Here is a 14,965-nt window from a genome sequence, read left to right on the forward strand (position 1 = left end):
GGGGCCGGGCGGGCGGGCGGGCGGCGAGCGGCGGCCGCGCTGTCAGGCCGGTGTCGGTGTGATGAAGATTGGCGGGCAGGTAGGGCTGTCACTCACGGCGGGGCCGCCGCGCGGGGGCGGGCGGAGCCGCGGAGCCCGGCGGACAAAGCGGCGCGGGCGGCGGGGCACGTGCGGCGACGGCGGGGACACCCCCCCACCCCCCATCCCCTCCGGTGTGGGAAGTAACTTGCCGTTCCCGCCGCCTCCCCGGCCGAGCGGGGCCGGGGCAGCGCGGCTGTCCGTCCCCGGTGTCCGGTTCCCCCTGCGGGCTGCCCTCGGGCCGGCCGTGCCGCTGCGGTTCCCCGCCGTGCCCCCTCGGCCGGGCGCGGTGCTTTCGGGGGCACGCAGCGAGCGGGGCGGGCGCGCCCCCTGCTCCCCCCCGGGCCGGCCGCGGCCATCGGGGCTGTCCGGTGGGTGCGGGGTGCGCCCCCCCGGCCGCTCGCAGACCCCCCAAAGGTTGCAGCCCCCCCATCCAAGTTGCAGCCGCCGCTGCCCGCTCGCAGAGCCCGGGAGGGCGGCGGGGCTGTTCGGGGGCCGTACCCCACGGCCGGCTGCAGCCTCCTCCCGCCTGCCGTGCTTTTAGGGGGGCTGCAGACCCCCCGTCCCCTCCCCGGGGGTCGCATCCCCCGTGCTCGCTGCGGTGAGCGGGGCCGGCCGCGGAGCCCCGAGCGCCGGGAGCGCTCCCGGGGTGCCCCGGCCCCTCGGGCCGCTCGCAGAGCCCTCCCCGGGGGCTGCAGCCCCCCGGCCGCTCGCCATCCCCCCGGCTGCTCGCAGCCCTCTCCCGGCGCTGCCAGCCCCCCTCAGCTGGCCCCGGCTCCCCCGAGGAGGGCTCGCAGCCCCCCAGCTGCTCACGCCCCCCGGGGAGGGCTGGAGCCCCCGCTCGGGGCCGCTGCCGGCCGGGAAGTTGCCCCCCGTGCAGGGTGGGTGGGGGGCGTTTGCCTGCGGCATCCCAGCCGTGCAGAGCGCCCGCTGAGCTCGGGGCGCCCCCGGGACCCCCGGGGCACCGCTGGGGCCGGGGACAGCGGTGCCACCTCGCAGGGCCTCCCGCGGGCTCAGCGCCAGTGCCCCAGCGTGGCCCTGGCAGGAATGCCGCATCCCGCCGGCTCTCCCGGGACAAACCCCCGTGCACCCCGAGATCCCCGTGTGCCGCCTTCTCCTGGCGCACCCCCTTTCCCCCAGGACACCCCATTCCCCTGGAGCCCTGCTCGGGACCCCTTGGCAGCTCCCCCCGTCCCGCAAGGCTGGATGAATACTCCAGAAATCCCTTTTAGTGCCTCTGCAGCAATGCAGGGAGGGCTTCTCCTTCTCAATAATAATAATAATAATTATTATTATTATAATGATTTGAAATTTATCCTGGAATTTTTTGTTGCATTTCCGTCTGCGGGAGGGTGGCTCTGCCGCTGGCATTGTGCAACTCGGGAAGTTTTGCCGAGGCTTTGGGGTGTCCCTCCACTTCAGCCCAGTCCTCGCCAGGTGTCCAAGCTCAACTTGGGCTCCGGCTCTTTGTTTGGGCTCTTCCCGGTTTTTCTCCCTCCCAAGGATCTTTTTTCCCACTATCTCGCCGCCCACCGGGTAACGGGAAACCCTAAACCCGGCAGGATATTTTCAAACTCCCAGCCGGGGAGATTAGATGGAGGAGAGGGGGGGGGATGGATTATTTTTGGCTGGGATGCGGGACAGCTGTCTGCCGGGGAGAAGCAGAAAATAGAAGAGGAAATGGCTTAATTTGGCTTTTTTCAACTTATTTTGCCTTTAAATCCTGAAAGGTTTTGGGGTTGGAGTGGGGAAAAGCAGAGTGTGGCTCAGAGGACCTGGCTTTGATGAAACTTTTGGACATCATGCCTCCAAAAGTGCTGACTCGGTGTGGCTGGCATCATCCCCTTGTGGAAAAGTGGGTGCTCCCTGAAAAAAAACACCCCAAAACCTTTGGGGTCTGATGTTTTGGGGGGCTCTTTCCAGCCTCATGTGGATGGGGGGTGGGGTTTGGGTGAATCAAATGGATTTTGGGAGATTTGGGTGAAAAAGTAGTGCCTTGTTTTGGGTTTAAGCTGTATGGAGCAGGCGGATGATGGGATTAGGATTCCCCCTTATTTTTTTTCCCCTCCTCCCTCCTATTTTATTTAACTCCCTGCACTGAGATTCCTTCGTTAGGAGCAAAAGTTAATTGCTTGAGGCTAATTACAGGAGAGGTTAATAGGGGAGCTGGTGGTGTCAGGAAGGGAAGGAGATGCTGTGTTCCTTAGCATCCCAAAATTGGGCTTTTTAAGGTACTTTGCAGCCCTTGCCCCCCAAAGCCAGCCCATAAGCCCCTTCATTTTAACCTGAGATATTTATAATATTAGATATTTATTTATAAATAACATTAAATACTCCCTGATGTCATGGGATGAGGGGAAAAAAAGGGAGGAAAGTGATGCTGAGCTTCCCCATTGAGCTTGCAGGAACATATTCCATTTTCCCTCCATCGTTTTTGGGAGGGGGAAATAAAGGAAATCTCATTTTTTATGGAAATCTCCCTTTCTTTAAGGAAATTGTCTTTTTTAAAAAGTTACACCTTTTTTAAGGAAAACATTTTTTTTTAGGGAATAGTGTTTTTTTTTTTCTTTAAGAAGTCACCTTTTTTAAGGAAAGCTCATCTTTTTCTTAAGTTTTTTTTTTATTTTTTTTTTAAAGGATATCTCCTGTTTTGGATTAAATGCCTGAAGTTGTATTGGGAGAAGAGTATTTTATGTTTTACCCCTCTGGCACATCAGGAATAACTCTTTTTCCAACTCAAGGATAAAACAAGACCCTCACGGGGCAGCTTTGGATTTCAGGTGATTTTGGCTTTTCCAGGGAACTTCTGAATTACTTCTTGTCTTTTTTCCAAGTTGATGGACAGCACCTATAAATCTCTGAGTGATAAGAGTTTTTTTTTTGTCCTCCCACAAAACTTAAGTATTGGCTTGGTGCTGCTGGGAAGAGCATCCTTCACCCATCCATCCTCATCCTCAGGGATGCAGGACTGCCCCTCTGGGTACCATCTGCATCCTGCTTGGGTTTGTGTGATGGATTCTTGGGATATTTCCTGAAGACATGGGGAAAATGGACCTGGGATGCTGGGACAGCCCAGTTTGGCACAGCTGGTTTTCCTGGGAGCTGCTGTGGCTTGAAGGAATCAGTGAAGTGATGGGAGGGGAGCAAGGAGCACAGCCCACACTTGCTGAAGTCAGGAGGAAACTTTTGCCACTGTTAGGGATAAACTAAGGGAGATTTGGCACCTGCAGTCCCGGTGGGAAAGCCAGATCAAGCATCAGGATCATCTTTGTTTTAGGCTGATGCATCCCAGCATCCTGTCCCCAGTTGTTCCCCATCCTCCTTCACTCCAGCATGTGGAAAGTTGCTTTTTTGGGGTGCTAGTGGGATAATTTACTGGATCCAGACAATTCCCACTTCCATTTAATATCCCATGCACCGTCAAATAACTTGATTCCCAAATAATTTTTGCCACCACCAAAGAGGGTGTTAACAAATGCCCTCTAATTAGCCCCAAAATAAATTAATTCCCAGCATCATTAGTCAGATCATTAAGATGCCAGCTCCAAATAATAATCCGGAAGGATGGGAATTAATCCTCAATTAAATTTAAACTCGGGTTTATCTCTGCCTCCAGCCTTGGAAGGACTGAGGGGGTGCTCCAGGTGATGCCCATGGGCAAACCCTGATGGGATGGAGCCACGGTCCTGGTGGGATGGAGCCGTGCTCCCACTGGGATGAGGTTGCCTTTGCCCAGCTGTGATTTGCAGCTGTATAAATAAGAAGGGAATTTGGCCTCAGTGCTTCCCAACTGCTTGATTAGATCCTATTTTTTTGGCTTTTCCTCTTCCAAGGTGGAACACAAACCCTGGGTAGTCCCAACTCTGGTTATTTGGTGTTTGTTAAATAGTTGAGTTGCAAAAGACCTTCAAGACCATTGGGTCCAGCTGTGAAATCCACCACTAAACCACTTCCCAAAGCATCATGTCTACAATTTTAAAGAATTGTTATTTACTCATTACTTATTATTTTATTTTAATTTCATCTTATTTAGTTTTTTGGTTTGTTTTCTTTTTATAATTTCATCTTATTTAATTTTTTGTTTGTTTTCTTTTTGTTCTAGATTAACTGCTTTAGTTTTGTTTTTATTCTTCTTTTATTTTTTATCTTAATTTTTTTAAAACCTTGTATTTAATTTTTTCTGCTTTATCACTATTTGATTTTTTTTTTACCTTGACTTTCATTTTCCAGGCCATGCTTCCCCCAACTTTCAGCATTCTGTGCCACCTGTCCCATCCCTCCCATACAAAGTAAAAACCCAAATACCCAGGTAGCCTCACCAGAAATCCATAAACCCTCAGGTTTAGCTATGCAGCACTGCTGATGCTCCCCAAAAATCAGATTATTTTGGTGCAGGTGGAGTAGAGAGAGCGAAACCCAACTTGTGTCGAGGGGAAAAAAAATTCCCTGTTGATGTTCAATCCGGAGCTTTTGGCTTTAACAAGGTGTTACAAAAACTATGAAAAATGTTATTACTGAACGCAGAGGTTTTGGCCAGGTTTTCCCTTGCCTGGCTGTGCTGGCTGCCTGGAGCCCTGCCAGAAATCTCAGAAAGCCAATTAAAAATAATCCCAATTTTGGCCCAGCCACGGGAAGCTTCTATTTTATGTCTTCCCCCATTTCAGGTTTGTTTGAAGATGTGTTTGGGAGTGGGGTTTTGAGGGAAAATCCTGGGAGGGAGCAGGAGCAGCCTCAGCCTCCCCGGGAGCTCCTTCAGCCTTGGCTCAGAGCTTGGAATTTTTTCCATGGCAGGAAAAGCTGATTTTGTTTTCCTTTCCCCCCCATTTCCCCCCCTTTCCCCAAATTTTCCTCCTTTCCCTTCTTCCTCCCCCACTTTTCTCCTTTTTTCCCCCTTTTTCACCTTTTCTCCTTTATTTTTTTTTACTATTTTCCTTTGTCTTTTTTCCCCCTGTCTTTTCATTTCTCCCCTTTTCCCTTTTTCAGTATTTCCTTTTTTGATTTCTCCTTTATTTTCTTTCCTTTTTTTCCTTCTTTTAAAATATTTTCCTTTTCCCGTTTTATTTTTTCCTTGATTGTCCTTCTTTTCCTTTGAAATTTTTTTCTCTTCCCCTTTGCTTTGTTTTCCTTTCTTTTTTTTCCTTTTTTCCCCTCTGAAAAAAGAGGAATATTTAATGTTTTTTCCCTTTTCCCCTCTGCCTTTTTCACTCCTGTTTTTTCCCTTTTCTGCCCTTTTAAATTTTCTTTTTTAACTTCTCCTCTTTCCCTTTTTCTTCTTCTTTTATTTCTTTTAACTTCTATTTTTTCCTTTACTATTTTGCCTTTTTCCCTCTTTGTTCCCCCTTTTTCCCCATCATTTTTGGCAGCCCAGCCCTGTCCAAGCAGCAAACCCAACATTCCCCAGCCCAGACTCTCTGATATCCCCCCAATGCCACGCGCTCTGCCACCAGCAAGGCAAAACTTGGCCAAATAATGAAAAAAAAATTCAATATTTAGTGGTAGCAGTTTCCTTTCCCGTCACCAGATCAGCAGTGTGTTATTCCCAGGATTTTTTGGTGGAGCCTCTCCCAGCTCCATCACTCCCAGGTACATGGAGGGCACTTTATGGCTTTATAAAACCCTTCAAATGTTTTTTTTAAACACTACTTGAAGCTTCCAAGGCAAGTTTGAGAATAGCAATTACCAGCTCCCGGATCCCTGGGCGAATTCCCATGGTGCTGGTGGATGTAAACCACTTTAGACATTTTTAATGCTCCTGAGCAATAAATTTAAAAGGGAATTTATTGTTCCAAGCTGCTAATTTCTCCATCCCAATGCCTGTTGCCGGTGCTGATGCCGAGCTGGGAGCCTGGATGGAGATTTTGATGCTATCCCAGAAAAAAAAGTCTTTTGCCTGCTTGATTTTTTTCCTTTTCCCTTCTTGATTTTTCTCCTTTTCCCCCTATTTTCTATTTTCCCCCTATTTCCACTACCTTCCTGCTGCCTCTTTCCAAAGGGGGGCTCCTGGTGAGTGAGGCTGATGAGCTGAGCCCTCTCCAGGTCTTGTATTTTATTATCCCCTTCATCAGCTCATAAGAAATAATTATAAATAATTGGCTCAGGCATGGTGGGTGGAGGTCTCCCCTCCAGACTATCCTGCATCCCATCTCTCCATCCCACCTCTTGCATCCTGCATCCCCCCCTGACCTTGCTCTGACTCACCCAATTTAGACAGAATTATTCCAAACCCCCCCAAAATCTGGATTCTGAGGAGGTGAACTTTGCTGGAGGAGTTAAAAAAAAAAAAAAAAAAGAAAAATAAATTCTTATTATTTTTGATCTCAATCCCAAGAAAATCACATTTCTATAAAATGCCTGCAAAGGTCTTTTAATGCATTTATGGGCAGAAATTGGTTTCTTTATATCTTGCTGCCAGATCCAAGGTCTCGTAACTCCTGCAATTAATTAATTGCTCTAAAACAAAAAATAATGAAGTGGGGCTCTTTGTCAGTGGGATAGTAGAGAACAAACTTAACTATCATAAAAAATGAACAATAAAAAAAAATACATACTCAACAGCCAATAAAAAGTAAATGGTAAATAATTAAAGATAATAACATGAATTAAATATTAATTGTATCAAAGGGCTGTTTTCCTATAAGGTGATGCTGATGTGATTTTTAGATTTAGATTTTTTTTAGATCCCTATCCAACTTCAGGGATGCTGGTGCCAGTTTTAGGAATGCCAGGGCAATTTTCTAAAGATGCAGTTTTAGTGATGCTCCTTCAGTTTCAGGAATGATGGTTCAACTTCAGGGATGCTCATCTGCCTTTAGTGATGCTGATCTCATTTTAATGATGCTGGTGAAATTTTAGGGATGCTGGTGAAATTTTAGAGATGCTGCTGCAATTTTAAGGGTGCAGGTGCATTTTTAGGGCTGCTGGTGCATTTTTAGGGATTCTGGTGCAGTTTTAGGGGTGCAGGTGCATTTTTAGGGATGCTTCTGCATTTTTAGGGGTGCTCCTGCATTTTTTGGGATGCTGGTGCAATTTTAGGGATGCTGGTGCAGTTTTAGGGACGCTGGTCCAATTTTAGGGGTACTGATGCATTTTTAGGGATGCTGCTGCAATTTTAGGGACGCTGGTGCATTTTTTGGGATGCTGCTGCAATTTTAGGGCTGCCTATCCATTTTTAAGTGTCTCTCATCCGATTTTAGCAATGCTGCTACAGTTTTGTGGGTGCTTATCCAAATTTGAGGCTGCTGGTGCAATTCCAGGGATTCTGATGCATTTTTTCCAACACTTGTCCATTTTTAGGGATGCTCCTCCAGCTCCTGGCTGTGACTCCCCAAAACCAGGAACCCCCATGGGCATATTCCCCATTCCCACTATTTCCCCCCATACAAACCTGTCTCAGCCATCACTTTTTATCAAGTGTTTTTTTCGCTCTTTTTGAGCATTTCAGTGTTTTCTCCTTATACCAGGAGCCACCTCTTGCTGCTGGGGAGCTTTTCCTTCTTTTCAACATGACCTTTGCCATCTTAATCCCACCCTGTACCATGCTAAATCATTCCTCCTTGCCTAAACAACCTCCAGAAGGTTTTTTTTTTTTTTCTCCTTTTCTTTCCCTTTTAAATTTAACATCCCAAACAGTGGAGCTGAAAGTCCTGGTGAGAATATTTATGCTAAAACCACTAAATAAAGCGATTTAGTAGCATCTTTAATAGCTGAGTACCTGGCAAGTGGCCAAGGTTATCTCAAGGTAGAGACATCAGGGGGGTTATTTTCCCTGCAACCATTTATACAGGGATTTGGCTCCACAGGCAAAAAGCCAGAGAAATTCCCAGTGCTGTTATCCCTGCAGGAATTACTGGGAGCGTTTTCACCCTGACTTAATTGTGCTTGGAGAGGGGCTCAGGGCAGCAGGGCTGTGATAAGTTGGGAAGGGCTCAAGGATTGGGAAGTGGTTGAATTGGTGTTCTGGTTTGGTGCAAATCTGGTCTAAATCTGGTGTAAATCTGGGAAGGGATGGGCTGAGACGCCCGCTGCAAGGTGGGATTTAATTCCCTTAGCAGGATTCCCATCACCCAGCTGCTCCAGCCGTGCACCCCACACCCCAGTCCTGCCCTGGGGGGCTGCTCCCCCATCCCCTGGCATGGCTGCTGTGGGGTGGGGGCACCCCATGGCCCCTGCAGCACCCCTGAGGCGAGCAGACAGAATTCCACCCTTTGTTTCCTGCTCCTTTGGGAGGCTGGAGCGCTCAACAAGCCCCTCTTTGTGCTAATTGAATTAATGGCCGGGGCTGAGGGCACTGGGGATGAGACAGGGAGGCTATAAATACCTGCTGGGGGGGTGTGGGGGGCTCTCAGCCCAGCAGCAACTCAACCGGCATCGAATTAATTCCAATTAATTGCCTCAGAATAAAACTGATTGATTGATTTGTACTCGAAAGCCAAAGGTTGATTGGGTTCTAATAGAAAATCATCGATGGATCAATTTGGAGTAGAGAGTCAGGAGTTGGTTTGCTCCTAATAAAAATTTATTGGCTGATTTGGGGTGGAAAATTGTGAGTTGATTGATTTATAATGGGAAATATGTCGATTGATTCATAATAGAAAATAGTGGGTTGGTTAATAGTAAAACAATGTGGATTGATTTATACTAGGAAATTATTGATGGATTTATAATATAAAGTAATGGGTTGATCAGGTTGTAGCAGAAAATTATTGATATATAAAAAAACAGTAGTTGATTTATAATAGAAAAGTATCAATCAATTGATTGATAAGAGGGAATTATTATGCAGGAGAGCAGTGTGAGTGCTGGGCAGTTTTGGGGGAGGAAAATCTTGTCCCCTATAGCAAAGTGCAGCTGGTGCTCAACCTGTTCATGCATTCCTGAAGGAAAATAACTCTTCTGATGCAAATTAAACATCCCAGTGGTGATTTCCAGGGCAAAAACCCCACCTGGATCCACGTGCTCACCCTCCTGCTGCTCCTCCTGCCAGTGCCTGAGTGCGTGAGCTTGATGGGTTTTCAGTTTCCTGGAAAATTCCTTGTACTGGATTTTTTTTTCAAACTTTAAATTTCAAACTTTACATTTCATCTGCAAGCAAGGAAGGGGAATAACTCGGAGTTGGTTTCTCTGAAGCTGCAGCAGTGGAGTCTAAAAGAAATTTGAAACTTGCTGCTGAGTGAGTTTTAGCTGCCAAAAGCGATGTTGATCTTCCACAGGAGACGGAGATGGTTTTCATAGGTGATAAATGATAGTTTTCAATGAAGACATTGGGATATGTCAGTGAACTTTTATGATGTAGTATAGTAGAATATATACAAAATATTTAATATTATATATATACATATAATATATACAATATACAATATACAATATACAATATATAATATATAATATATAATATATAATGCATTATATTTTATGTTTTATAGAATAAATATATATGTATATAACATATATAACAATAATAAATACAATAAATAGAAATAATTATATTTCTATATACATATATAAAATATATATATAAATAAATAAATATAAAAGTTCTTTTAATGTACAATAAAATTAAGCAGTGACATGGCTGCGAGAGTGGGGATAATCCTAAATCAGAGATTTTTAGCCCCAAACAGCAAAAATCCCCATTCAACTCATTGCACAGTAGGAAAAAAAAAAAAAAAAGCCAATGAATAACAATTTTCTTCCAAATTATTTTGCTATTTTGGCTCATGGAGCATCACATCTTTTTGCTGCTCTGGGTAAGGAACCCTGAGCACGTCACTGGCAGGGACCAAGTGCAAGGTTCTTATTTATTTATTTTTAATGTCCACGGGAAAACTCCCCAAATGCAATATAAACATCCAACAAATCCTTCTGTGATCCCAAGCTCTGGATCTCAGCTGCAGCTTTGTGTCCACTGTACCATTAATTAACAAGATTTCCAAATATTTGCCGAAATCCAAAGTGCTTTTTGCTCCTGGTTTGCATTTATTCTCCTTCCTAGAAATAAAATCAGGCAAATCATTAACACCAACGCTTTGCCTGTTATTCCATTTAACATTTCTATTTCCATTCCCTTTAAGACGGGGTGTAGTCCCCGTTTATTTTAGGGATGCTGGCTCCGTGTCACATGAAACTGAGGGGAATTGTTGGTGAAATGATATCCCCAATCCTAAAATAGCCGCGTTCCCGCAGTCCCCGGTGGATGCTGCAACCTGAGCCCCGGCAGCCTCGGGCACGGCCGGGCCAGCGCCTCCCTCGGTGACATCCCGCCTTTATTTACATGAGCTCGCTCCTCCCTTTGCTGTCGGGCCATCAAAACAGCTCGTGCCTGCAGCCCTGGTGGAGTTTCCCACGTGAACAGCTTGAATCCTTGTGGGAAAAATCGGGGAATTCAGTATGTCTGTCTTGGGTGCCTGATTTGCTCCCTGTGCCTAGGGACCTGGAGTATCCCTGGTCAAGTCTGGGATAATCCTGTATCCTTGCTCCCAGGGAGCTGGAGCATCCCTGGTCCAGCCTGGAATGATCCCTGATCCCTGTATGCTTGTTCACAAACAGCTGGAGCATCCCTGGTCCAGCCTGGGATGATCCTGTATCCTTGTTCACAGGGAGCTGGGGTATCCATGAGCATCCCTGGTCCAGCCTGGAATGATCCCTGTATCCTTTCTCACAGGGAGCTGAAACATCCTTGAGCATCCCTGCTCCAGCCTGGGTTAATCCCTGTATCCTTGCTTGGTGCCCTGTGCACAGGGAGCTGGAGTGTCCCTGAGCATCCCTGCTCCAGCCTGGGATAATCCCTGTATCCTTGCTCACTGTGTGCACAGGGAGCTGGAGCATCACTGAGCATCCCTGGTCTGGCCTGGGATGATCCCTGTATCCTTCCTCACAGGGGGCTGGAGCATCCCTGGCCCAGCCTGGGATAATCCCTATATCCTTTCCCACAGTGAGCTGGAGCTCCCACAGGGAGCTGGAGCATCCCTGGTCCAGCCAGGATGATCCCTGATCCCTGATCCCTGCTCACAGGGAGCTGGAGCATCCCTGGTCCAGCCCAGGATGATCTCTGTATCCTTGCTCATTTTATGTACAGGGGGCTGGAGCATCCCTGAGCATCTCTGCTCCAGCCAGGATGATCCCTGCTCCCTGTATCCCTGCTCACAGGGTGCTGGAGCATCCCTGCTCCAGCCAGGATGATCCCTGCTCCCTGTATCCTTTCTCACACAGGGTGCTGGAGCATCCCTGAGCATTCCTGCTCCAGCCTGGGATAATCCATCACTCCCATCCTCCCCAGCCCTAAGTGGCTTCTCAACAATAGGAGCATTTTTTAAAAAAAATTATCCCCCCATGGCATTTTCAGGAAAAAAAAGGGGATTTTTCCCACAGGACAAAGCTCCCCAGCCTCCAGTGGGGATTGGGGTGGTTGGAAGGAGCCATCCCCACCAGGAGCTGGGCGTGGGGCCAGGCTGTGGGATGCTGGCAGAGCCCCTGGCCTCTCAATCCCAGAATGATTTGGGGCATTAATACAAACCATGGGGTTTTACTGGGATTTTACTGGATTTTTTTTGGCTCCTGGGCAGGGCCATTTGATTGAAAAATGCAGATAATTTGAATTTTTCCAAGCGTTGGTGTTGTCCACTCACATCTATATTTGCACAACTTCACAGAAATACTCCACATCCACTTCTAATCCCAGTTTTCCTAGAATAAATACCTTTACTCCTACCCAAATTTATGGGCTAAAGTTTTTTGTGATGTTTTTGATTTTTTTGTTTTGTTTAGTTTTTTTTTTTTTTTTAGTCCAAAGGGAAAGTTTGGGATGAGTCTTATCTCCATCCCTTTAGGAACAGGGATATTTGTGCATGCATTTTTGTTCCAGGGCAAGCAAAAATCATAAAATAATTAAATTTTTACTGGGATGAAGCAGTGCTGGGGAAAAAGTTGGATGGGAGAGAGTGAAAATAGGGATTGGGAATCTTTGGGAGGTGTCCTACACCAGTATCCCTGTCTTGCTGGGTTAGAAGTTTGGGTGGGGTTTTTCCAGCGTTGTGGTGGGGAAATTGTTTTCCTTTCTCTATGGGAAATAAAAAGAAAATTGGTTTAAAAAAGGAAGTAAAGAAGGAAAAATTATAATGAAAAACAAAAAAGGACAAAAAAAGAAAATAGAAGTAAAAAGAAAAAAAGAAACTTGGTGAAAAAATAAAAAAGAAAAAGTGGGGAAAAAGGAAAACAAAAATAAAAAGGAAAGGGAAAAATTAAAAAATTGGTTAAAAAGAAGCAATAAATCAAAATTGGAAAAAAAGAAAAAATGGATTAAAAACAAAAGGGAAAAATAATAGAAAAAGGAAATGAAAAAGGATAATTGGTAAAAGAAAATAAAATGTGAAAAAACAAAATAGAAAAATATTAGAAGAGAAAATCGGAAAAAGGAAATAAGGAAAATTGAAAAAAAAATAAATTAAAAGGGGATAAAAAGCTGCTGTCCCCAGCTGGAGGTGGAGTCCCTTCCCGGTGTTTTTCAGCAGCATTCCTCTGCATCTCTGCCTTCTCCCGCGGGAGTTCTCCCCTCCTGCAGCACTCCAGGGCCCTGAAGATGCTCCTGCTCTGTCCTGTCCCCTCCCCGCTGCCCTGCGGCTCCGGAGTGACCTCGGGACACAGCAACCCCCCTGGCTTCCAGCGTTCTGTTAGAGCTCCAAAGCTGGGATTAAGTGGACATGATTTCTTCCCACAGCCCATTAATTTTGCTTTATTGCTGCCCTGATGGCCATTACCCTTTTTTTTCCCCCCCGCCAGCTCCTTCCCCCATTAGGTTTGTACAATTAGCAAAATACGAGCCATTAATGCGGCGTGGGGGCTGCAGATGGGATTTGGGGATGCTCTGACAGCAGTGAGGCATCCCAGGAGCTGCCCCACATCCTACAGGGATGTGCATCACCTGCTCCTGGCAGGGTTTTGGGATGCACAGCCATTCCTGCACCTGATGCAGCCGTGTTCTGAACCCCCTCCTGGCAGGATTTTGGGATGCAGATAAGCTGAGGGATGGATGTAGCCACGTTCTGAACCTGTTCCTGGCAGGATTTTGGGGTGTAGCTGAGCTGAGGGTGAATGCAGCCATGTCCTGAATGCGATCCTGGCAGGATTTTGGGATGCAGATAAGCTGAGGGATGGATGTAGCCACGTTCTGAACCTGTTCCTGGCAGGATTTTGGGGTGTAGCTGAGCTGAGGGTGAATGCAGCCATGTCCTGAACGCGATCCTGGCAGGATTTTGGGATGTACAGCCATTCCTGTAGCTGATGCAGCCATGTCCTGTACCCGCTCCTGCGTCCTGTCCAGGCTGGCCTTGCCCACAGAGCATCCCAGAGCGAGGCAGGAGCAGTGTCACCTCTGTCCTGGCTTTTTGTGTCACCTCTGTCCTGTTTTGTGTCACCTGCTGCTCATGACCTGGAGAGCCAAGTGTGAAAACACCCACAGCTTTAGGGCAAAAAACCTCCTATAAGAGCTGGAAATAATAACAAAATCTCTTAAAATAACTTAAAAAATGACATTTGCATCACTCAGTGCTCAGTGCCCGAGGCACCTGAGACCCCTTCAGGGAAGGGCTTCAGCAGGGCACCCAAGGGGGCAGAGGCCATGGGATGGCACCTGCTTGGCACAGACCCTTACAGGGCGCCCTAATTAGCAAAGATGCTCATGGGGCACAAAAAATAAAGATGCAAACCAGGCACCCAAATCAGGAAAGGTCATGGCAGGGCCTTTTAATTAGCAGAGAGCCTGGTGTGGCACCTGCATGGCAGAGATGGTGGCATGGGACCCGAGTTAGCCAAGGAGCTCTCAGGGTGTGAGGATGAGCCGAGGTCCTTGCAGGGTTCCCAAATTAATGGCCTCATCAGAGGTGCCCAAATCAGCAAAGCTCCTCACAGAGCACCCTAATTAGCAAAGACCCTGACCTGGCACCCTAATTAACAAAGACTGAGTTGGTACCCCAGTCATCAAGGATGCTTGCAGGGCACCCAAATTAAAGACTGCAGCCAGGCCCCTAATTAGCAAAGGGGCTTGTAGGGTACCCCAATCAGCCAAGGTCCCAATGGAGCACCCTAATTAGCAAAGGTGCTCACAGGGCACCTCAATTAAAGTCTCCCATGCTCAAAGGTCCGTGCAGAGCACCCAAATTCCAGACCCATTCTCACTTTTAGATGGAAATTCCCCAAAACCCCACAAGTGTCAAACATCCTGCACTGCTGGGCTGGTCACTTCCATGTCATCCCAAAATGGATTTTAGCACGTCTGATGCCCAAGGTCTGTAATTCCCATCCATTTTTCCTTAAAAACAGAGCTTTTCAGTAAAATCTGACCTTCAGGTGAAACCAGATTTTAAATAAAACCACATTTTTCAGGGCATTTTTGGTGTCCTGAGAGTGGGATCTGGTGAGGATCTTTAAAGGATAAACTCCTTTTCCCCGCCAAAAATTAAGTGGGTTTTGCTCAAAACTCATAGCAAATTTGTGGCAGAAGTTGGATTAAAGTAAATTGAGTCCAAGATGTAGAAAAAAATTGATGGATATTGCAAAAAATTTCAAAGAATTGTGTTAATTGCAGCCTCTGAATCAATTTTAAGAGCAGTGCAAATAATATTCTATCTATCTATCAATCATATATTTATATCTATATCTATATATAACATACATATATATGTTTATAGGGGAATATAAAATATATGTATCTATCTATCTATCTATCTATCTATCTATCTATCTATCTATCTATCTATCTATCTATCTATCTATCTATCTATCATATCTATATCTGTATATAACATACATATATATATTTATATGGGAATATAAAATATATAATGTTGGGGAACATATTTAGGAGTAGAAAATGTTGAGAAATATTGTATATATT

General features: G+C 46.4%; 1 protein-coding gene across 7 annotated transcripts in view; it reads left to right on the forward strand.

The window, feature by feature from the left end:
• The window catches only part of PKNOX2 (PBX/knotted 1 homeobox 2), a 93,129-nt gene continuing 78,164 nt past the window's right edge, over positions 1 to 14,965 (forward strand). For 5 of the 7 annotated variants that reach the window (XM_041480604.1, XM_041480605.1, XM_041480600.1 and 2 more), the window contains exon 1: positions 1 to 79. The gene's annotated coding sequence lies outside the window, so the exon portion shown is untranslated. Of the gene's footprint in view, positions 80 to 2,715; positions 2,859 to 14,965 lie in introns of all 7 variants that reach the window. The other 2 variants (XM_041480601.1, XM_041480606.1) reach the window with 1 other exon arrangement.

The sequence above is a fragment of the Pyrgilauda ruficollis genome, unplaced genomic scaffold (assembly GCF_017590135.1).
Source record: "Pyrgilauda ruficollis isolate IOZ18807 unplaced genomic scaffold, ASM1759013v1 scaffold52, whole genome shotgun sequence".
NCBI lineage: Eukaryota > Metazoa > Chordata > Aves > Passeriformes > Passeridae > Pyrgilauda > Pyrgilauda ruficollis.